The following is a 25,220-nucleotide window of genomic DNA, read 5'->3' on the forward strand; positions in this document are numbered from 1 at the left end:
ATTAATCACTTCTGCTGGAACATCAGCACTTAATTAATAACTGACTATGATACTAAAATGAAAGTAATTTTGAGACAGGGACTGATTTTACCCCGTGGCGAGTTTTGTTTTATGGCCACTATGAGGTGGTTCCATACATATATCTACAAAGTTTCTATTAGCCTGTTCATTATTCTAAGAACAGAAGTTGTGGAATCTCCTTTAAGCTTTCTCTCACTGACGAGAAAGATCTCATCAAATTAGAAGCATTGCCACCAAGACTGCATGGCTTACCAAAAATTAACAAACCTCGCATTGCCTTTAAGCCTATTGTTAGTGCTATCGTTTGTCCGATCTAAGGGATTGCCAAACACTTTGTCACTCTTCTACGGTCATTTATACGAAAAACTTATATTTATACAAAAGATCCTAATAATATTATCGAAAGATTAAAATCCTTTAGGTTGAATCCAAAAGATGTTATGGTCAGTCTGTTACACTGCTGTTTACTATCTTCATGATTAAGTGACCCACAGTTGGAAATTAGAAGTGTAAAGTATTTTCGCTAAGGATACGGCAGATCTAATTAAACATTGTCACAACAACTTTCTTTCGACGGGACAAGAAATTCTATGAGCAAAATGATGGTGCTGCTTATGTCGCAAAATTTGAAGAAATAGCCTTTCAGAGGGCGAACAATGTTGGTGTCGGTACGTTAACGATAGTTCCGTTATGTGGCCTCGTGGAGAAAAAGAAATATCAGAATTTCCAACTTCTGACTACAACATGAATTCCAATGCAAAGTTAACTGTGTAAAAGGGGAAAGAAGGTCAAATTTAGTTTTTAGATGTACAGATGCTCAGAAAAAGAAACGGAACCTCAGGGCACTTAGTGTACAGAAAGTCAACTCACAGCATCCCAAACGTACAAGAAGCGTCATTAAAAGAATCTGTGAACTACAGACTATTCCCCACAAGAGGATCCACATCAGACATCAGCGAGACTCCGTGATCTTAACTACCAGTCTGGTGACTTCACTAACCGATCGTTGCGTCGATAAACAGTTCGGTTTCCTGAGTTTAAGTTCGAAACTGCTGTTTGAGTCTTTATAGCCTCCGATTATGTCTTCAGCAATGGAAGACGAAACGTTGGGCAGAGAACTGTGCCTTTGAGATCGACCTAATACCCTTAAAACGAAAATCAGCGATAACGCAAATATCTGTCTTAAAAGCCTGCAATACATTACCCAATAGCGTTTAAAAGAGTACATGCAGCAAATGCACTGTATGTATAAATGGTCTCGTACCCTCTCAGAGCTGTACTACCGGTCAGTGCCTCCTTGGACAATTCCTCGCGAGCTCTTCTGTTCGTCCCGCTCTGGGAGGCATCGTCACCCAGGGTTTGGGATTGAGAGCGTTACACGCTCGGCCGGGCGCCGGTCCCGGAACACGGGCTGGCTGGGGGCTGAGTGCCGCCCCCGGGAGGCCGTGCCCTGTGCCCGGGCAGGACCACCCCCGTCCCCACCCCCACCTGCACCCCCCGGCCCCCGGAGGAGGCAGGTCAGCCGGCGACTGATTTCCAGGGGCAAACACGGAGGAGGCCGAGGCAGTGAATCGATTCCAGTTTCCAGTCGGGTGCAGCCGGTCTGTTTGCAGCGGCGTCCCGCGCCCCAACCTAGGTCTCCGGCAGACTCCAGCAGTCTCCCGGGTCGAGCTCTCACAGAGAAGCTTTAAAACTGCCGTGGCCGCTCAGTAAATACACTGCCGTCCAAAGGTTGGAATACACGACAACTGGGAGCACTTTTGTAAAAATCTATGTCGGAATCGGTGCTGAGACAATTAACTACTAGCCGTCAGTTTTACATACAAAGATTATAACTTTTTTAATTTTTTACATTTTTGGGTCATCAGCCTTCCATCTCGATTGATGCGACCCGTCACTAATTCCTCTCCTGTGCCAACTCTTTCAACTCAAATTCGTACTGACTCCCTACGTCCTCAGCTGTTTGTTGTATGTAATCCAATCTCTGTTTTTCCCCTACAGTTTTTACAAAAAATGTGTGTGAATTTCTAAGGGGCCTAACTGCTTAGGGGTCGCGCAATCAGTGACATGACGCTTCTAACCGCGCGGCCACTCCGCACGGCGACAGTTTTTACGCTCTACAACTCCCTCTACTACTATGGAAGTTGTTCGCGGATGTCTTAACACATGTCATAACACACTGTCCTTTCTTCTTGTCACTGTTTTTTTATGTTCCTTCTTTGAGGAATAAGCGAGAATCCTATCATCCCTTATCTAGTGAGTCTACCTATTTTTCCACAGGACCTGCATCATGTGGTTGTGCATTATCCCGCTGAAATGTAGGGTTTCGCAGGGATCGCTTCGATTCTCTTCTTTCCGGTTTTCCCATAATACGTTTCACTTCCAGTCGATGCTGTGCTACAAGCGTACTTTCTCAGAAACGTCTTCCCCATATTAAGTCCTATGCTTCATACCAGAAGACTTGATTTGGTCAAGAATTCCCTCTTTGCCTATGCTGGTCTGATTTAATGTCCTCCTTGCTCTACCCATCAAGGGTTATTTTCCTCCCAAGATAGCAAAATTTCTTAACTTCGTCTACTTCCTGGTCAACAATTTTGATATTAACTTCTCGCTATTCTCATTTCTGCTGCTCCTCATCACCACTGGCCATTAAAATTGCTACACCAAGAAGGAATGCAGATGGTAAATGGGTACTCATTGCACAAATAGATTGTACTAGAACTGACATGTGATTACATTCGGGTGCAAAGGTCCTGATAAATCGATATCCAGAACAACCACCTCTGGCCGTAATAACGTCCTTGATACGCCTGGATATTGAGTCAAACAGAGCTTGGATGGCGTGTACATGTACAGGTGCCCATGGAGCTTCAACGCTATACCACAGTTCATCAAGAGTAGTGACTGGAGAATGTGCTGGCCAGGGCAGCAGTCGAACATTTTCTGTATCCAGAAAGGCCCGTACAGGACCTGCATCATGTGGTTGTGCATTATCCCGCTGAAATGTAGGGTTTCGCAGGGATCGCATAAAGGGTAGAGCCACGGGTCGTAACACATCTGAAATGTAACGTCCACTGTTCAAAGTGCCGTCAATGCGAACAAGAGGTGACCGACACGTGTAACCAATGGCACCCCATAACATCACGCCGGGTGATACGCCAGTATGCCGATGACGACCACACGCTTCCAATGTGCGTTCACCGCGATGTCGCCAAACATGGATGCGACCATCATGGAGCAGTAAACAGAACCTGTATTCATCCGAAAAAATGACGTTTTGCCATTCGTGCACCCAAGTTAGTCGTTTAGTACACCATCGCAGGCGCTCTTGTCTGTGATGCAGCGTCAGGTGTAACCGCAGCCATGGTCTCCGAGCTGATAGTCCATGCTGCTGCAAACGTCGTCGAACTGTTCGTGCAGATGGTTGTTGTCTTGCAAACGTCCCCATCTGTTGACTCAGGGATCGAGACGTGGCTGATCCGTTGCAGCCATGCGGATAAGATGCCTGTCATCTCGACTGCTAGTGATACCTGGCCGTTGGGATCCAGCACGGCGTTCCGTATTACCCTCCTGAAGCCACCGATTCCATATTCTGTTAACAGTCATTGGATCTAAACCAACGCGAGCAGCAATGTCGCGATACGATTAACGGCAATCACGATAGGCTACAATTCGACCTTTATCAAAAGCGGAAACGTGATGGTACGCTTTTCTCCTCCTTACACGAGGCATCACAAGAACGTTTCACCAGGCAACGCCGGTCAACTGCAGTTTGGGTACGAGAAATCGGTTGGAAACTTTCCTCATGTCAGCACGTTGCAGGTGTCGCCACTGGCGTCAGCCTTGTGTGAGCGCTCTGAAAAGCTAATCATTCGCATATCACAGCATCTTCTTCCTGTCGGTTAAATTTCGCGTTGTAGCACGTCATCTTCGTGGTGTAGCAATTTTAATGGCCAGTAGTGTATATACTTGTGCTCATTATATTATACATTGCGTTCAACAGAACATGTCATTCTTCTTCACTTTCACTACGACTAGCAATGCCACCAGCATATCTCATCATTGATATTCTTTCGCCTTGAATTTTAATCCCATACTTGAACCTTTCTTTAATTTCAGTCATTGCTCATCTGTGTATAGGTTCAAAAGTTTTACAAAAAGAGCGCATATCTGCCTTGCCACTTCTTATTCCGAGTACTTTGTTCTTGTTCCCGCTTGATCTTGTACATATCTTTCCTTATAGCTTGCTTCTATTTATTTTCAGAATTTCGGCTTGTTGTCTCACAAGAGCATAATAGTTAACAGCTTATATGACACTCATAGCTGTCACATGTTTTTGAGGAACGTGCCGTATTCGATGCTACATGCTTGAGGAGCCGTATCGAAAATCGGTCATTTCACCTGGAAGCAGTTGTGGGAAAGACTGGATGAGTCCTTGGCGGAGAGAAATCCGTCTCCCATAGTCTTCTACACGTTATGTAGCATTAAGATGCACAGAAGCATGATGTGGCAGGAAATTATTGCCCGTAATTAGAAGAAAACACGAAATGTGCCGCATATGTTCGCAGACACGAAGTGTACGCACCACACAACTTCCGTCCGACGAAAATCGACCGAGCGAGGTGGCACAGTGCCTAGTACACTGGACTTTCATTCGGGAGGATGACGGTTTAAACCCGCATCTGGCCATCCTCATTTATGTTTTCCGTCATTTCCCTAAATCGCTTCAGGCAAATGCCGGGATGGTTCCGTCGAAAGGGCACGGTCGCCTTCCTTCCCCATCTTCCCTAATCCGATAGGACCGATGACCTCGCTGTTTGGAACCCTCCCCTGAATCAGCCAACAAACGAAAATCGAATTTCAGATACAGTTATTCGCTGTATTACCGATTTCGCTAACCGAATACGAAATTGGTTTTCCGAGCATCAGTTGTTTTACGCGAATGGTTAAAAAATGGTTGAAATGGCTCTAAGCACTATGGGACTTAACACCTGAGGTCATCAGTCTCCTAGACTTAGAACTACTTAAACCTAATTAGCCTAAGGACATCACACACATCCATACCCGAGGCAGGATTCGAACCTGCGACCGTAGCAGCAGAGCGGTTCCGGGCTGAAGCGCCAAGAACCGCTCGGCCACAGCGGCTGGCCACGCGAATGGTGTAAAAACATTTGCGGTTCCAATTTCGTCAGCGCGACGAAGTGAGGTTATCAATATTCTCAAAAAAATTTCAAAAATTTTCAAAAAACATTAACTCCTCTGATATCTCAGTGACAAGGAGGAGGTAAAGCAGATTGTTCCAGGCGTTCCTAATTAAACTGCAGCTACTCTCGGAGGTGTAGTGTGGGCTGTATTATCCTATGGCAGCGAAATTTGGGACATATGCTAATGCGTTAAAGCGAACCGATTTACCCCGGAAAAAAAGATTAGTTCCAGTTTCGTCATCCAGGTGCAAATCTGGCGGTGTACACCATCTGTCTGGCTGTATGCGATCCACGCTGTCGTTTACCAAGCCATAAAGTGAGTGAACAGTTCGGCTTCGAGAAGAGAGACCGTGCGCTAGTAGTGAAACTCTTGTATGTGACCGGCCGCAGTTGCAGTGTTGCCGAGTGAAACGTAAGAGGAGAGTTGATGTCATTAAGTGGTTTAAAGAAAGTGATAATCAAACTCGAGAACTCGGATGAGCTTGGTGTGGCACCTGAAAGAGAAAAGCGTCCTATCCCGAGGTTGCTGTCGCTGTAACTGGCCAAGCAGAACGTGCCGCGGGCAGTCATAGTGCTCATGCAGTGTCACGAGAATTATCCATGCCATGGCCAACAATACGGAAGGCTAGCGGTTCTGTTTCACACTGGTACCCGTGCAACGTCCAGACGGTGCAGCAACTGAATGCTCACGGGCCGCAGCATCATTCTGACTTTGCTCTTCAGCTTCTAGCAAGGGTCGAATTGATGAAGTGTGGCTGGCCGATGTTCTTGGAGTGACGAGGCACATTTTTACACTACAGGGTGTAACGAATACACAGAGGTGCTGAATTTGGGATACTCTTAAACAGCGTGTTGTGCACGAAGAACTATTCCAGTCGCCGAATGTGACTGTGTGATGTGGAGTCACAGGCTGTTTCATTCTCGGTCCGTTTTTCTTTTAAGAGAATACACACAGAGGGCCTGTCAGATGTACCGTTACCTCTCTACGCTATCGAGACCTCTTTGTACAGCACGTGATTCCTGCTATGGAGGAGCGGAACCGTGTGGAAACCTCTGTATTTATGCAAGATGGGGCAACATCTCATTTTGCTGCCCATTAAAACAAATGCTTGCTCAAACTTACCACGAACGTGTTACCTCCAAGGGTTTTCCGGCTGCGTGGTCTGCAAGAACACCTGATCGGAATCCATGTGACTTATGGCTCTACGGGTATCCGAAAGAACGCGTTCACCAGGGACACGTTATGTCTCCACTTGATATGAAGGACAGTCACTATACGGGGATACGTTGCTCAGATTTCATTGCGACTGCTGTGAGCATCTACATCTACATCTACATCCATGCTCCGCAAGCCACCTGACGGTGTGTGGCGGAGGGCACCCTGAGTACCTCTATCGGTTCTCCCTTCTATTCCAGTCTCGTATCGTTCGTGGAAAGAAGGATTGTCGGTATGCTTGTGTGTGGGCTCTAATCTCTCTGATTTTATCCTCATGGTCTCTTCGCGAGATATACGTAGGAGGGAGCAATATACTGCTTGACTCTTCGGTGAAGGTATGTTCTCGAAACTTTAACAAAAGCCCGTACCGAGCTACGGAGCGTCTCTCCTGCAGAGTCTTCCATTGGAGATTATCTATCATCTCCGTAACGCTTTCGCGATTACTAAATGATCCTTTAACGAAGCGCGCTGCTCTCCGTTGGATCTTCTCTGTCTCTTCTATCAACCCTATCTGGTACGGATCCCACACTGCTGAGAGTATTCAAGCAGTGGGCGAACAAGCGTACTGTAACCTACTTCCTTTGTTTTCGGATTGCATTTCCTTAGGATTCTTCCAATGAAGTCTGGAATCTTCTTTACCGACGATTAATTTTATATGATAATTCCATTTTAAACCACTCCTAATGCGTATTCCCAGATAATTTATGGAATTAACTGCTTCCAGTTGCTGACCTGCTATATTGTAGCTAAATGATAAGGGATCTTTCTTTCTATGTATTCGCAGCACATTACACTTGTCTACATTGAGATTCAATTGCCATTCCCTGCACCACGCGTCAGTTCGTTTCAGATCCTCCTGCATTTCGGTACAATTCTCCATTGTTACAACCTCTCGATACACCACAGCATCATCTGCAAAAAGCCTCAGTGAACTTCCGATGTCATCCACAAGGTCGTTTATGTATGTTGTGAATAGCAACGGTCCTATAACACTCCCCTGCGGCACACCTGAAATCACTCTTACTTCGGAAGACTTCTTTCCATTGAGAATGGCACGCTGCGTTCTGTTATCTAGGAACTCTTCAATCCAATCACACAATTGGTCTGATAGTCCACATGCTCTTACTTTGTTCATTAAACGACTGTGGGGAACTGTATCGAACGCCTTGCGGAAGTCAAGAAACACGGAATCTACCTGTGAACCCGTGTCAACGGCCCTCTGAGTCTCTTGGACGAATAGCGCGAGCTGGGTTTCACACGACCGTCTTTTTCGAAACCCATGCTGATTCCTACAGAGTACATTTCTAGTCTCCAGAAAGGTCATTATACTGGAACATAATTCTACAACTCATGTTGATCATGTCGTTTTACAGATGCAGCGTCTCGTCGACGTCTCCGAGTTTTGTAAGCGGTGGTTTATAATATCACCATTAGGTCTTTCTCACTTGTTTGATCTTCGCTTTCCATGTCCCGTCACTAATCCATTTCATACGGCAACATTTCTATACTTCTTCCTTCCTTTCACAGCGCCGGATTTTCACCTTGCGGCGAGAAGTGGAACTAATGTTTTACAGCGTAAATAGGTTACGCGTTAGCGCATTAGTATATTTGCCAAGTTTCGCTGCTAAACGACAATTACAACCGCACTTTACCTCTGTGAATGGCTGCACATTAATTACACTGAAGAGTCAAAGAAGCTGGTACACCTGCCTAATATCGTGTAGGGTCCCCGCCAGCAAGCAAGAAATGCCACAACACGACGTGGCATGGACTCGATTAATGTCTGAAGTAGTGATGGAGGGAATTGACACCATGAATCCTGCAGGTCTGCCCGTAAATTCGTAAGAGTACGATGGGGTGGAGATCTCTTCTGAACAGCACGTTGCAATACATCCCAGATACGCTCAGTAATGTTCATTTCTGGGGTTTTGGTGCCCAGCGGAAGCGTTTAAGCTCTGTAGCAATTCTGCACGTGTGGGGTGTCGCAATGTCCTGCTGGAATTGCCCAAGTCTGTCGGAATGCACGATGGACATGAATGGATCCAGTGATCAGACAGGATGCTTACCTACGTGTCACTTGCCAGGGTCGTTTCTAGAAGTACAGGGGTCCCATATCACTTCAACTGCGCACGCCCAACACCATTACAGTCTCCACCAGCTAGAAGAGTCCCCTGCTGACATGCAGGATCCATGGATTTATGAGGTAGTCTCCATACCCCTACACGTCCATCCACTCGATACAATGTGAGACGAGACTCGTCCGACCAGGCAACATGTTTCCTGTCATCAAGAGTCCAGCGTCGGAGTTGACGGGCCCAGGAGAGGTGTAAAGCTGCGTGTCGTGCATTCATCAAGGGTACCTGAATGGACCTGCGGCTCAGAAAGCCCATATCGATGATGTTTCATTGAATGGTTCGCACGCTGACACTTGTGGATGGCCCCGCATTGAAATCTACAGCAATTTTCAGAAGCGTTGAACTTCTGTCACGTTGAACGATTCTCCTCAGTCGTCGTTGGTCGCGTTCTTGAAGGATCTTTTTCCAGCCGCAGTGATGTCGGAGATTTGATGTTTTACCGGTTACTATTATTTACGGCACACACGTGAAATGGTCGTACGGGAAAATCCCCCTTCACCCCTACCTAGGAGACGCTGTGTCCCATCGCTCCTGCGTCGACTGTAACACCGCGTTCAGACTCACTTAAATCTAAATAACGTGCCATTGTAGCAGCAGTAACCGGTCTAACAACTGCGCCAGATACTTGTCTTATTTTAGGTATTGTCAACCGCACCGCCGTATTGTCTGTTTACGTATCTCTGTATTTGAAAACGCATACCTATACCAGTTGCTTTGGCGCTTCAGTGTATAAGCACCTGGTACAAGATGAGATGTTTCAACACCTTATCAATGCCACTTCATGTATCCGAAATGGTTCTGTTATATGGACCCATATCAAGCGAGTTGGGGAAAAAAGGGGGGGGGGGGGGGCGAGGGATCACTGTTGCAAGATTATTGCACTCAAACATTTTGGAGACTTGGAATGTTAGAAAATTTCCCACTGTGAAAATATACACATTCGTTCTTCTGCTGGCGTAATCAGCGAATGTTTTGTTACCAGCCACTGCTTATGTACGAAAGCCTTTTTCACTAAATAGCGAGCGCTTGCTGAAGTTTATCATTAGCGAGCTGTACAGAATGTGGGGACGTGTCCCAATCCGTTTCGTTTTTACGTTTCAGTAAATATAACCTCATTTATTTCCTCCTATAAAGATAAGGTTTGCTTGTCTGCAGTTAGTGATAAAATCGCTTCGCCCACAGTAACCAATATTTTAAAAAGCACGTAGCAATCTGATATACTAAACATTGTTCAAATGCGGTAACGTGTTTCATGAAAAAACCGCTTCTGAAAGCTGAAACCCGGCAACCAAAATCGTATTTACAGACTTATGTTAGCGTTCTCACGACATACCGCATTACTAAATTCATTTCCTTATTGTAGTCAGCTGGGGAAGCTGTTTGTGCTACCATATAGCATGTAAATTACCAATGAAATCGCTCCACGCTGGGAACCAACAATTACGTGACATCAATAATTAAATGAAAGCAAAAACAAAATGTTGTCATATTAAGAAGATGATGCATGAATAGAACAGATTGCTTTTATGATTAAAACATGAACGAAATGTATTTATTTCAGTACCGTTTATATAAAACAAAAATTTACAAACCTCAAGACCACTTTGACAGGGCGTGGACACAGTTATTAAGGGGAGGGAAGTGGGAAGACGTCGTCTCACCACTATTAGTGACCATTCGTTGTGTAGAGTCGTCGGCGGCAGGCGCTGCGTCGGTACGATGCGTCGCTTCGAAGCTGTGCGGCGCGAGCAGCTGCGTTCATTGGAAGCCGCGACTTTGCGGCAAGACCCAGGTACGATCGTCGCGTTGTCTGCCCGTTGCCGGTTGCGGGGCCGAAGCTGTGATATCGCGGGGTCGGCAGGCGAATGTTGGCGATGGATGGAAGAGACCCTATGATGCCCTCTTGCTTCCACACTGTCTCACAGACCCCCTCTACACCTCATCCATCCCTCAGTTCCACGGTTCCTCGAAATTTTTCTCTTCTCGCGGCGTTGTCATTGGCGGACTCAGTTTGCAATACCGCAATGACTGATCGCCATTTCGTGGCCACGCCTCCCAGTGCAGTGTGGAAATTCTTTATCTTGCGCGCGCTGGTGTGTAACTCGGGAACTGGCATCTTTATCGCGATTTCACATTCTGCCGATCTTTTTCTGCATTCCGAAGTTGTTGTGAAAGCAGCTACGCAACACTTCTTTATAACCGCTATCTCTGCGATAGGCCTGCACAGACTCATGCATGTGCTACATCTCAGAGGCTGCTGGGTTCCGTGATTTACAATGAACGTCCTTAATATCCAGAGAAGATCTTTTTAAGAAGCTGCCTTCTTTAACAAGGTTCCCTATGCGAAATCTTCCTCCTTTGTGACACTCCTCCCAGCGTGCGTGGGGTCCTGGAACTGTCGACACGTTCTTCCTTTCTAAGGCAGGTAAAACAACTGTAGCCATGCCAGGAGAATCACATGCTTTCGTGAGTTCATTCTCGGTGTTCCATCCTAATGGCTGCCGGGGTCCATCACTTTCCAGCACGCTACTATTGGTATACTAAACGTGAACAACACTAATGCTCTATATAAATATGAAGATGATATCTGTTCATGTCCGAAAGAACAGATACAATCTTCATATGGTTAAGGCTAACCGGCCATTGACCTCCTTCTGTGCGGATGCACACGCATTGCCCGAACTCTTATGGGACGGTAAAATTGTCTGACGCGAGTAACGAGTGTAATGGGCAGAGGCACTACAAATATAGTGTTTGGACATTAAGTTGGAAATGTGGGTCTCACGGGGAGCGTGCAAGGGATAAATCCCTGCAGTTGCACTATCCTCTGTGCCTTCGGTGGCTCAGATGGATAGAGCGTCTGCCATGCCAGCAGGAAATCCCAACTTCGAGTCCCAGTCGGGGCACACATTTTCAACTGTCTCCGTTGATGTATTTCAACGCCTGTCGACAGCTTATGGTCTTGATTTAATTATCATTTCACACTAAACCTCTATTGTTGCAACTCTACCGATAGATCGTACATGTAGGAAGTTACTTGACATCTGACATTTTTTTTCCTTTTTTACCGTCAAGCAGCGTATAATGTTCGTGGCTCGACGGTGGAGTTGAACGTGTGCGTCGTGTTGCACGAGCAGTAGGGAATACTTACGTGACAGCAAGCAAGAATGAAAAAATGGCGTAAGAGAACTATAGTTATGGTATGAGCACTGCTTTTGGCCAATAGCTGCTCAAAATAATTTGCTTTTCTTGACTCTTGGTGTATAAATCATACTCCTTTAGAACAAACTAACCTTTCTGAAAAGTGTGTGACATTGCAGTTCATAGCCACATGGAACCACTATCATATTCAGCCTCTGGATGTTTGTTTTTCTTCTGCGCCTGTAAAACGTGTTATTCCGCTATCTGCTGTTATGGCTTAAACGATAGCCAGTTTCACGATTAGCTCCACCACAGACTCTTTAACATTCGGTTATATGATAGCCCTTTCGATCAGTTCTCATCACCTTGTAACACCAATATCATTCTATATGCATTCTGTAAGAGTGAATACTAGCTGAACGTCCTACAAGGTTTTTCACTCCCAATGGTGCGAACTTTTGTAACCTCTGTGGCGGGCCACTTTTCATTCGGTGTTAATTGTGCAAGTTAATTTTCGTTTTTAATATTTCTTGAATGTCGACGATGTCCATTTTGTGACGTGTCATACATACATCCCATAGAAGGTTGATCTCTGCACCTTCCGGACACATTTTCTGTCGCCCTCCTGATGCACATGGTGAGTCATTAGAAGCTAATATTTTTCCTGTCATATCTGTTTACTCAACACTTTGAAATGAGACTTACTAATGATTAAAATTGCGACCTCACAGTCAAGGGATTTCTTGTGACACTCTCATTAAATCATATTGATGGATGAGATACAGAAAATTACATTTAGAGGTGAGCGAATTTGTAACTTAACAATACAATATTTTATATATTATACCTTTGCCACTATGTTATCGTACGGATTGCATCCTATATAAAGACTTTGCGACCAACCAGTAATCCCCATTACCAGTTCTTTAAAGATTGGAAGTCGCATTTATGAAATGGCTTCAAACGTCTGGTTACTTAAAAAAAGTGTTAAGCAAAGCTTAAGATGCTAGTCTTTCTCGTATCTCTGTTTGTGACGTCATATCTCCTGAATTATGTGCCTTACAGTGTTACATTTTTATGCACACATTCGACGGTATACGTAGATATTGTCTGCAAAATTCGTTGCAGTTGAGCTAATAGTAAATAATCAATAAATTAAAATGTAATTCTGAAATTATACTGCATGACCAGTGAAAATATAGTAAGCTATAACTTTCTTTGCTTTCATTATTTTTTACAGCGTGTCAGCGAGGAAAAGTTTCGAAAAGATTTGAAATTACATGTAATATTTGTTTAAGATCGCTAAGTGCGCTCATTCTCAAATAATGGATAAATATAGTTCGGGTAATTTGCAGAGCATGGGCTACACTGCCGCTTGGGACAACACAGTTTCTAGCTTTAATACACTCCTGGAAATTGAAATAAGAACACCGTGAATTCATTGTCCCAGGAAGGGGAAACTTTATTGACACATTCCTGGGGTCAGATATATCACATGATCACACTGACAGAACCACAGGCACATAGATACAGGCAACAGAGCATGCACAATGTCGGCACTAGTACAGTGTATATCCACCTTTCGCAGCAATGCAGGCTGCTATTCTCCCATGGAGACGATCGTAGAGATGCTGGATGCAGTCCTGTGGAACGGCTTGCCATGCCATTTCCACCTGGCGCCTCAGTTGGACCATCGTTCGTGCTGGACGTGCAGACCGCGTGAGACGACGCTTCATCCAGTCCCAAACATGCTCAATGGGGGACAGATCCGGAGATCTTGCTGGCCAGGGTAGTTGACTTACACCTTCTAGAGCACGTTGGGTGGCACGGGATACATGTGGACGTGCATTGTCCTGTTGGAACAGCAAGTTCCCTTGCCGGTCTAGGAATGGTAGAACGATGGGTTCGATGACGGTTTGGATGTACCGTGCACTATTCAGTGTCCCCTCGACGATCACCAGTGGTGTACGGCCAGTGTAGGAGATCGCTCCCCACACCATGATGCCGGGTGTTGGCCCTGTGTGCCTCGGTCGTATGCAGTCCTGATTGTGGCGCTCACCTGCACGGCGCCAAACACGCATACGACCATCATTGGCACCAAGGCAGAAGCGACTCTCATCGCTGAAGACGACACGTCTCCATTCGTCCCTCCATTTACGCCTGCCGCGACACCACTGGAGGCGGGCTGCACGATGTTGGGGCGTGAGCGGAAGACGGCCTAACGGTGTGCGGGACCGTAGCCCAGCGTCATGGAGACGGTTGCGAATGGTCCTCGCCGATACCCCAGGAGCAACAGTGTCCCTAATTTGCTGGGAAGTGGCGGTGCGGTCCCCTACGGCACTGCGTAGGATCCTACGGTCTTGGCGTGCATCCGTGCGTCGCTGCGGTCCGGTCCCAGGTCGACGGGCACCTGCACCTTCCGCCGACCACTGGCGACAACATCGATGTACTGTGGAGACCTCACGCCCCACGTGTTGAGCAATTCGGCGGTACGTCCACCCGGCCTCCCGCATGCCCACTATACGCCCTCGCTCAAAGTCCGTCAACTGCACATACGGTTCACGTCCACGCTGTCGCGGCATGCTACCAGTGTTAAAGACTGCGATGGAGCTCCGTATGCCACGGCAAACTGGCTGACACTGACGGCGGCGGTGCACAAATGCTGCGCAGCTAGCGCCATTCGACGACCAACACCGCGGTTCCTGGTGTGTCCGCTGTGCCGTGCGTGTGATCATTGCTTGTACAGCCCTCTCGTAGTGTCCGGAGCAAGTATGGTGGGTCTGACACACCGGTGTCAATGTGTTCTTTTTTCCATTTCCAGGAGTGTACTTGACTTATTGTGTTAAACCTATAACGTAAGATCATGTCTGTTAACGTTTAGATTATGACAATATTTCAGATTTTTAAATTCGGCCAGTAATCAAACGAAATACTTGAAATGAAATTTTTGTTGCTCTTAGATGATGCCGATAGACAGACAACCTGCATTTGTAATCATTGGGCTGAGTACCCGTTTTAGCAGTTAGGTAATGTGGGTAATTATGCAGCTGTTGCTTTATATCACGTGTATAATACCAGTTTGGCTTTAATTTCTTTTTAAATGTTAACTTTGTCAAATCTTGCAAACGTAAACAAATAACTGATCCTCATCTGATGGATCATAATACTATTTTTAATCTTGGTCTCATACCGTTCAGTTGGTGAAAGTGCTACGTCTTTTCCTTTGGTGCCTTTTCTAACGTTGGTCCGCAATGTTGCGGGAGCACATTTGAGTCAGACGTGGTCAGACGACATTATAGCAGAGTAAAGAAGCCAATACGAGCAGGTAGCTGCGCATTGCAGTGTTGGAAGAAGGGTTCAAACGTCTTTAATTGCAGCAGTAAGTCGACTCTTTTACTTCGTAGCCTCAGATGCAAGACTTTCGGGGGTATAATAAGTTAATGTTGTTCACTCCACACCTTCATCAAAGACGATGGTTACAGAAAAGCAATACGGCGAGGGGAAGCTATAATTGTTGTAAGAGACAACGAGATACTAGCGCCTACTTGCGGCCATGTGGAATCTGAGGGGCGGCGAAGGGGTTGTCTATCCACAGCCCGGAATCTGTCACAGGTTCTCTCTCTCCAGGTCCATATTTAAAGCGCTCAACAAAGGTGCACGGGTGCCACTGCGCTGAGTGTGTTCCTGAACTGTGGGGTATTAAGGGGACCTTTTCCGTTTCATTAATGCACGTGTCAATGTTGCAGACCACCCCCCCCCCCCCCCTCCTCAGTGATCTCGTAAGAGGCACTAAACACCCTTCACGTTCAAATTTCGTCGAATGATTTTGAACAGTCCCTACTGGTCCCTTCCTGAATCCTCTCTTCCTGAATCCCAGGGTAAAACTTGCAGTCGCTTTATACTTCAAAGGGATCAGATCACGCTAGCCGGTGTGGCCGAGCGGTTCTAGGCGCTTCAGTCTGGAACCGCGCGACCGCTACGGTCGCAGGTTCGAATCCTACCTCGGGCATGGATGTGTGTGATCTCCTTAGGTTAATTAGCTTTAAGTAGTTGTAAGTTCTAGGGGACTGATGACCTCAGATGTTGAGTCCCATAGTGCTCACAGCCATTTGACCCATTTGATCAGATCACGTTCCATGGCGTTTCAGCCACACGATGTCATTAAAGAAGGGATGGATAGTTCGACGGGTGTTGGCAGTGCCAAGAGTTCTCAAGAACATCGTTCTGTTGCACATCGCACTGCAAGCTGTCGTTTTCGACCGCGAAATGTCTGTAAATGAAGGCTCCAAGGGATGGGGTGGTTTCATTCACGTACTTTTTGCCACTTCATGAGCCTTTCTTGGCGACTCTGAGCGGGCGTGTGTCTGAAATGTTTTCCGCAGCCAGTAATAAGAGAACCGCGTGATTTCAACACTGGGAGGCAGGGCTTCGACGTCCATGTTCTCTAAATACATAAATGATCCGACGGTTAGGTAGAGCAGCAATCTACTACTGTTTGCTGATGACGCTGTAGCATACGAGAATGTATCGTCGCTGAGTGATTGGATGGCAGTTTGTTATAAACGCAAAAAAATGTAAGCTACTGCTGATGAATAGGAAAAACAATCATGTAATTTTCCAATACAGTGTTACTGGTTGACACAGTTATATCGATTAAATGTCCAGTCCCAACGTCGCAAAGCGATATGAAATGGAACGAGTAGTAGGGAAGGTGAATGTTCGACTTCGGCTTATTGGAAGACTTTTTGGAAAATGTAGCTCATCTTCACAGAACACAGAAGATCGCCTACACACCGATGAGCCGAAATATGACAACGAAACTTTGTCTCTAAACCTGGCAGAAAATCCAAATAGGTTCTGGTCGTATGTAGAGTATGCCAGCGGCAAGACGCAATCAGTGCCTTCTCTGCACGATAGCAATGGACATATTATCGAAGACAGTGCTGTCACAGCAGAGTTACTAAACACAGTCTTCCGAAATTCCTTCACCATAGAAGACGAAGTAAATACGCCAGAATTCGAATCAAGAACAGCTGTCAACATGAGTAACGTAAAAGTAGATATCCTCGGAGTAGTGAAGCAATTTAAATCACTTAACACAAGCAAGTCTCCCGGTCCAGATTGTATACCAGTTAAGTTCCTTTCTGAGCAAGCTGATACAACAGCTCCATACTTAACTGTCGTATACAAAGACTGGAAAGTTGCACAGGTCACATCAAAATTCAAGAAAGATAGTAGGAGTAATCCACTAAACTACAGGCCCATATCATTAATGTCGATATACAGCACGATTCTGGAGCACAAATGGTGTTCCAACATTATGAATTACCTCGAAGAGAACGGTCTATTGACACACAGTCAACACAGATTTAGAAAATATCGTTCTTGCGAAACACAACTATCTCTTTATTCGCAAGACCTGTTGAGTGCTATTGACAAGTGATTTTAAATTGACTCCGTATTTCTGGATTTCCGGAAGCCTTTTGACACTGAACGGCACAAGAGCGTTGTACAGAAATTTCATGCTTACGGAATATTGTCTCAGTTATCTGACTGGATTCGTGATTTCATGTCAGAAAGGCCACAGTTCGTAGGAATTGAGGGAAGTCATCAGGTAAGACAAGTGATTTTTGGCATTCCCCAAGGTAGTGTTATAGCCCCTTTCCTGTTCCTTATCTATGTAAACGATTTGGAAGCAGCCGATGACGCTGTCGTTTATCGACGAGTAAAGTCATCAGAAAATATAAAAAAATTGCAAAACTATGTAGAAAAGATGTCTGTGTAGTCCGAAATTGGCAGTTGACCCTACATAACGAAAGGTGTGAGGTCATCCCCATGAGTGCTATAAGGAATCCGTTAAACTTCGGTTACATCATAAATCAGTCAAATCTAAACGCTGTAAATTCAACTAGATACCCAGGAATTGCAATTACGATCAGCTTAAATTGGAAAGAACACTCAGAAAATGTTGTGAGGAAAGCAAACCAAAGACTGAGTTTTATTGGCAGGACATTTAGAAAATGTAACAGATCTACTAAAGAGACTGCCTACATTATGCTTGTCCGTCATCTTTGGAATATTGCTGTGCGGTGTGGGATTCTTATCAGACAGGTTTCACGGAGTACAACGAGAAAGAAGGGCAACACGTTTTGTAGTATCCCAAAATAGGAGAGAGAGTGCCACTGAAATGATGCAGGATTTGGATTGGACATCACTGAAACAAAGGCGTTTTCGTTGCGGCAGAATCTTCTCACGAAATTTCAGTCACCAACTTTCTCCTCCGAAGACAAAAATATTTTGTTGGCGCCGATCTACATAGCAAGAAACGATCGCCATAATAAAATAAGGAAAATCAGAACTCTCACGGAAAGTTATAGGTGTTCGTTTTTTTTCCGCGCGCTATACGAGATTGGAATAATAGAGAATTGTGAAGGTAACAAACTGACTGTCCTAAAACATATTAGGTATATAATACATTAATAAAATTAAAGTTTAAAATTTAAATGTGATTTGCGAGTACCCATGTAGATGTAGATGACCAACTGTTTAATAGCTTGTTTGTCCGTCTTTGGAACGAAATGAGTCACTGATTTTGCGTGTGTCCATCAGACACTTTGTTGCTAGGTTTGTGGAGATATGCGCCATTAGATGTCTGCGCACAGCTCATATAATTCGCGTAAATAACGGGCCGCTGATCTGCGTAAGCGGCGATGGCGCTCGATGTAGACCCAGATGGATTCCGTAGGATTTACATCAGGTGAGTTTGGTCGCCGAGACGTCAGTGTAATTTCAAAGATGCTCCTCAAACCACTGCAGCACGGTCCTAGTTCAGAGGCACGGACAATTGTACTGCTGAAAGATGACATCGCCGTCGAGGAAGACATCACACATGAAGGGCTGCTAGTGGTTCCCCGCAGTCAGCATTTCCTCGACTACCACCACAGGTGCTATGCAAGAACAGGAGAATGTCTTCCGTAGTATAGGGCTATTACAAATGATTGAAGCGATTTCATAAATTCACTGTAGCTCCATTCATTGACATATGGTCACGACACACTACAGATACGTAGAAAACCTCATAAAGTTTTGTTCGGCTGAAGCTGCACTTCAGGTTTCTGCCGCCAGAGCGCTCGAGAGCGCAGTGAGACAAAATGGCGACAGGAGCCGAGAAAGCGTATGTCGTGCTTGAAATGCACTCACATCAGTCAGTCATAACAGTGCAACGACACTTCAGGACGAAGTTCAACAAAGATCCACCAACTGCTAACTCCATTCGGCGATGGTATGGGTAGTTTAAAGCTTCTGGATGCCTCTGTAAGTTGATATCAACGGGTCGGCCTGCAGTAAGCGAAGAAACGGTTGAACGCGTGCGGGCAAGTTTCACGCGTAGCCCGCGGAAGTCGACGAATAAAGCAAGCAGGGAGCTAAACGTACCACAGACGACGGTTTGGAAAATCTTACGGAAAAGGCTAAAGCAGAAGCCTTACCGTTTACAATTGCTACAAGCCCTGACACCCGATGACAAAGTCAAACGCTTTGAATTTTCGGCGCGGTTGCAACAGCTCATGGAAGAGGATGCGTTCAGTGCGAAACTTGTTTTCAGTGATGAAGCAACATTTTTCTTAATGGTGAAGTGAACAGACACAATGTGCGAATCTGGGTGGTATAGAATCCTCACACATTCGTGCAGCAAATTCACAATTCACCAAAAGTTAACGTGTTTTGTGCAATCTCACGGTTTAAAGTTTACAGCCCCTTTTTCTTCTGCGAAAAAAACGTTACAGGACACGTGTATCTGGACATGCTGGAAAATTGGCTCATGCCGCAACTGGAGACCGACAGCGCCGACTTCATCTTTCAATAGGATGGTGCTCCACTGCACTTCCATCATGATGTTCGGCATTTCTTAAACAGGAGATTGGAAAACCGATGGATCGGTCGTGGTGGAGATCATGATCAGCAATTCATGTCATGGCCTCCACGCTCTCCCGACTTAACCCCATGCTATTTCTTTGTGTGGGGTTATGTGAAAGATTCAGTGTTTAAACCTCCTCTACCAAGAAACGTGCCAGAACTGCGAGCTCGCATCAACGATGCTTTCGAACTCATTGATGGGGACATGCTGCGCCGAGTGTGGGAGGAACTTGATTATCGGCTTGATGTCTGCCGAATCACTAAAGGGGCACATATCGTACATTTGTGAATGCCTAAAAAAACTTTTCGAGCTTTTGTATGTGTGCTCAAAGCATTGTGAAAATATCTCAAATAATAAAGTTATTGTAGAGCTGTGAAATCGCTTCAATCATTTGTAATAACCCTGTATAATACTGCTCCCTCCAGCTGAGTCCGTGGCACGCTGCATGTTCGGAGCCGCCGTTTACCTCAATGAAGGTGTTTGTGGAGACGATCAGTGTGGAAAAAATGTGATTCGCCCTAAGAATCGACACGTTTTCATCATTGAATATCGAATCCCGATGGTCCCGTGCCCACTGGAATCCTTACTGACGATGGCGTTGCGTCAACATGTGAACACACAGTGATGGTCTGCTCTGGAGCTCAACGTTCAACATTGCACGATGAACAGTAAGATCCGAAACACTTATGCATGCACCAGCATTGTGCCCTTTCGGCGGAGATGTCACACATCTATCCTACTTTGCGCAGCAATGAAGCCTACGAATCCCACGTTCTGTGAAGATACGTGGACATCCAACTATTTAGCTTCTAGTCATCTAGTGGTAGATTCACTGTCCTCCATGCTGACGACAGCAGAACGAACATCGACCAGCTTCGCCGTTTTCGAGATATTCTTTCACAGGCTCTGCGCAATAATAATCTGCTCTCTGTCAAAGTAGCTTACCTCACTGGCTCTCCCAATTTGCAGCCCATACCTTCGCTAAGGTGATACCCAGTGAGTGTCTGCTTCGCTTCAACACTTTTGCTACCGCGTCATGTGTCCGCAACTCCACCAGATGGGCAGTGATCATTATGCTTTGGATGATGAGTGTAGCACACTTGTGTGTCCCCTTCTTGAATACTGATGAAGTGTTTGGAATCTATAGCAGATCGGATTAAAGGCAGGCACCGAAGCAATTCGCATGCGTGCTTTCCCATTTGTTACTTTCAACGTACGCGAGTGTTGCGGAAATTATTTGCGAACTCAAATGAGGAACTCTGGAGGGAAGACGACATTCTTTTCGCGAAACACTACTGAGAAAATTTAGAGAACAAGTATTTGCAGTTGCCTAAAGAGCGATTCTGTTATCACCAACGTACAATTTACGTAAGGACCACGAACCCAAGGTAACATAAATTTGTTGTTGTGTATTCACCAACAGCCGTTTACTGTAAGATAGTATTTCATTTTATTCTGAAGGCAACCAGTTTCGTTATTTCATTATGCAACCTTCAGGCCCCTGCATAATAAGTGTATACATGTAATATATAAGGTTGTACAAAACAAGCTTACAGAAAGTGACGGGTAATCATAATACCGCTGAAGCGTATGGAGACACGTAGAAAGCCGTTTTCCTCTCACTTCATTTACACGTGAAAAAGAAAAACAATGTCTAGTAATCGTACATTCTACCCTCCGTCATACACCATGTGGTGACTTCTGATGTATTTCGGGAAATGGCGATAATCTTTGCAATACTCTGTTCAAAAGAATAACGGTAACACGTGTATCAACGTCCAGTATCTATTTCCATATGGACGGTACATATGGTCTTACTGCAAGGCTTGAGATCTTCGCTGTTAATGTAGGCAACAAAATAATTCGTCATCTACTGACTGAGTTATGCATTGCCGTGTCAAGTGACCCCTTAGAAGACGGGCTGTACTGATGTCTCAGTGTCTTTTAGTGAGATAGACAGATGACAGTTGTCATTTGTGCACGTAGTATTCAAGCAAGCACACGCAATGCAACATCTTGAAGCAGTGCAGATTGCAAGGGCGGTCTGTTTGACCCAAAAAGGATTGACCTTTGGTCGTATTACTGCAGGTGCCAATGTCTCTCCGTGTGTCCGCCATAGGTTGTGGACTCGCTACAGGGAGATATGCCAGTACACAAAGCGAGTTGGACAAGGTCACGGACGCATTAGTTCGTCATGTGAAGACATATCCGGCTATCTCTGCTTTGCGGCGTCCTACGGATACGGCCAGAGCACTGCAAGACTGTCTCGGGAAAGCTACTGGAGCCGTTGTAATGAATTACCTGCCTGACACAACATGTTGCAGCTCGCTTTAAGTTCTACCATTCTCATGTCAACTGGCAGCTTCGTCACGGCCGCCACGAGTCCAGATATCTTCTGACGCAAGGTGATGGCCACGTTCGTGTGCAGAGACGGCTGCTGAGCTGTACCTGCCAAATGTTCTCCAGGAAATCAACAGATGTCCAAAGTTCGGTGATGTGGGTAGGACTCATTGTTAACAGCGATATGGATATTGCAGTTGTCCTTATTCGCCTTGGTGCAAGGCAGTACATCGAGCAGATCCTGTTGGACCATGTAGTGGCTGCTGCATACGATGATGGCCATGAACTCCGTCTAAGGCCATGGTCTATTTGGGGGGCGTCAACAGTGATCTCTTGGGATGCCTGGATGTTGAAGTATTGGAGTTGCCGGCGGTTGGACTCGATCTAACCTCATCGTGCGTACGTGGAACATGGCTGACATGCGTTCGTTCTGTTTCACCACAGTCATTCCAAGAACTCTCATGGGCTGCCATTGAAGAATGGGAACGGATAGCACAAGGCGGTCTCTGCAGAGCAAGCCGTGTAGGTGTCAGGCAGTGATAAACGCTCACAGCGGGCATACACGTTGTTGAAACCCTCGAAGTCCAACGAAAAGCACCCAGATTTAAGATATGAATGATTTTTTCCGGGGCCTGTTGGGCATTTTAGTTTTTTTTGTGTAAAACGTGTTAGATATAATGACATTTTGTTGCGTACTTAATTTCTGAAAGATAAAGACATTATTTGGTACCATACCCAGTCCTCAATTATTGCTCAGAGTAGTATGGCAGTCGTCCTAATTCTTTTGAGCAGTGTAATTTGAATAATTATTAGAACACGTTAAACGCTTTGCTAAATAAAAGCCATTAAAATAATACTTAAATCAGTACCAGTTTCATTAAAACTAATCACCAAGAGCGTTAACATATCAGTTTCCTAGAATACTCACGTGTTTAGGTTACGTGTCTGTGACAACTCGAGGTTGTAGCAGGGTCGAGCAAGTAAGCAGGCGCGACTTAACGCTGGAGTGCTGACAGCTAAATACCTAAAATAAAATTAAATAAGGAAAATAGGTCGTTAAAATTGGGCAAAGTTTTTTTCCGACAGAAATACCCATTGAGTTCCAGTGGTGGACACTGCGAAAGAGTAGATCTGCGTCGCATAGAACGCTACTCTCAAAACTCTGCGAGTCCACGTGTCAGTACGGAACACCTGCAATCGCACGCCCGCACACACACACACACACACACGCACACACACACACACACACACACACCTATGCACACTGAGGCTAACAGCATTTCTTCCTATTCATCATGGGATGGGACTGACGGAAAACTGTTCTTTAAGAGCTTGTGGATCGTACTTCAAGGTAATGACGCAAATGTTTATTTTCACATGATTCTTTTAGAAGAACGCTGCATTTCTTCGCTTCCAAAATACGTAGAAACTCGATTATTTCGTTCGCAGCCCTCTGCAGACAAAGAAGAACGAACGATAATTCTGCCTACGGTGGCTCCGAGGCCCTTTCCACTGCCATGGTGGAGGAACCAGACGATACGCAAAACAAGTCTGCCTGGTGGGGTGGAAATGTAATTGCCGCTAATGCTGTAACGACTGAGTTCCCAGAAACATGACGCGCGGGCAACCCGAATTCTTAATGACGCAACATAGTTACCACGCTTCTGTTTCCGAGAACAAAGGCACGGCTTCCTTTCATTGTCACAAAAGAGACGACATGCAGCGACCTAACCGAGCTAATTTTCTATGCTGTATGCTTGCAGTAAATTGTTTCCTCCCATGGCACGTTTTATTCTTTTTATTTTTGTGAAAATTGTGCTTCAGTTTCGGGTAAAATACACATTGCTGACCATTTACTCTTCAACAGCAAGGAGGATAGCAAATAACGAAATTTTACTTATTGTTGGAATACACTATAGTTGGGGGAATACATGATTAAATCTGTAGGTTATTTGGGTGTATACAGGGTGTGTAATTTACTCCACAGAGGTACCGCCTGTGTGGGGAACAATGGCGGAACACGGCTGGACTCTAAGCTTGGACAGTACGAACTTGAATGTCATTTCATTCTGCTTGAACTCTACGCCAGCCTAGTGGTGGTGAACCAGTTTCTAAAAAACTACGTTTATATGTCACATCTGTTTTTATGCTGTATGTCACTAACGCGCTTCTGATAACTGGAAATATCTGTACTCCAGTTGTATGCGCCGCCGTTTCAACGGGAGTACAGATTTGCCCAGTTTTTAGAGTTAACGACGCACAACATCAATGCCTCTTTAAGTCAGTATTTACGGCAACTATGTTTGATACATCAGAAACCAAGATACTAAAACGACCTTTTGTCCAGTGCGTACTTACTATCAAGCACGCAACGTATTATAAGAATATTTATCAGTTTTTTGCAATTTTATGTTGACATCATTGCCTCTTTCTTTTATAGTTCCAGATGATGCTCCACATAGACTGAAACTAGTCGCATATTTCAGTAAAGTTTTATTTATATGTGTGTGTGTGTTTTGTGTGAAAGGAGAGAGGATGAAGCCATAGTCTACTCCTCGCGAATAACACCAAGGGTGCTTCCAAGGCTAACGTCCTTATTCGACGGACGGATTTCCATCAACACCCTCACATGCCCTCACTTCATGAGACACTGCAGAGAGGTTTGATATTTAAAGCTGGACATTGGCACAAAGTCTGTGATCAGGGATTTTAGGCCACCACATCATCTCTCCCTCTTGAGCCAAATACTGGCAGTGAATTTTTTTTGCGCCACGAGGATTCGAACCGGCTTACCCCAGGTCGTGCACCAAAGCACAAGCGTGTGTTAGCGATCTCGGCTGAGGACGCCGGTTGGGCAAAGTTTATGCAACAATTATTGTATAACATTTCCTTCGCTCAAATACTTGTCTTAGTACATCTTTCACAGTAACATTTCTCGAGAACTTCATACTGGGAATATTATTCCCACGATTTTTCACAGAGAGAGTGTTGTGTGTGTTTTGTTCAGTTTATCTTAAAGAACCTTGCTTTAGACACTTTGTCACCGACGTAGACGTGAAGTAGTTTGCCTTCATGTTCCAAAGACATGTTTAAATAAAAATAAACATCTATAAAAATAACCAGTGGATCATATCCCTTCTTTAGTGCTTAGATACTTACGAAGAAGCCGGCCGGGGTGGCAGAGCGGTTCTAGGCGCTACAGTCTGGAACCGCGCGACCGCTACGGTCGCAGGTTCGAATCCTGCCTC

General features: G+C 45.3%; 1 protein-coding gene across 1 annotated transcript in view; it reads right to left on the reverse strand.

Annotated features, from left to right (window-relative positions):
* LOC126481576 (SCY1-like protein 2) overlaps positions 1-25,220 on the reverse strand; it is a 691,940-nt gene that overhangs the window by 642,820 nt on the left and 23,900 nt on the right. The window lies entirely within an intron of this gene.

Source organism: Schistocerca serialis, chromosome 5 (assembly GCF_023864345.2).
Source record: "Schistocerca serialis cubense isolate TAMUIC-IGC-003099 chromosome 5, iqSchSeri2.2, whole genome shotgun sequence".
In the NCBI taxonomy this organism is placed as follows: Eukaryota; Metazoa; Arthropoda; class Insecta; order Orthoptera; family Acrididae; genus Schistocerca; species Schistocerca serialis.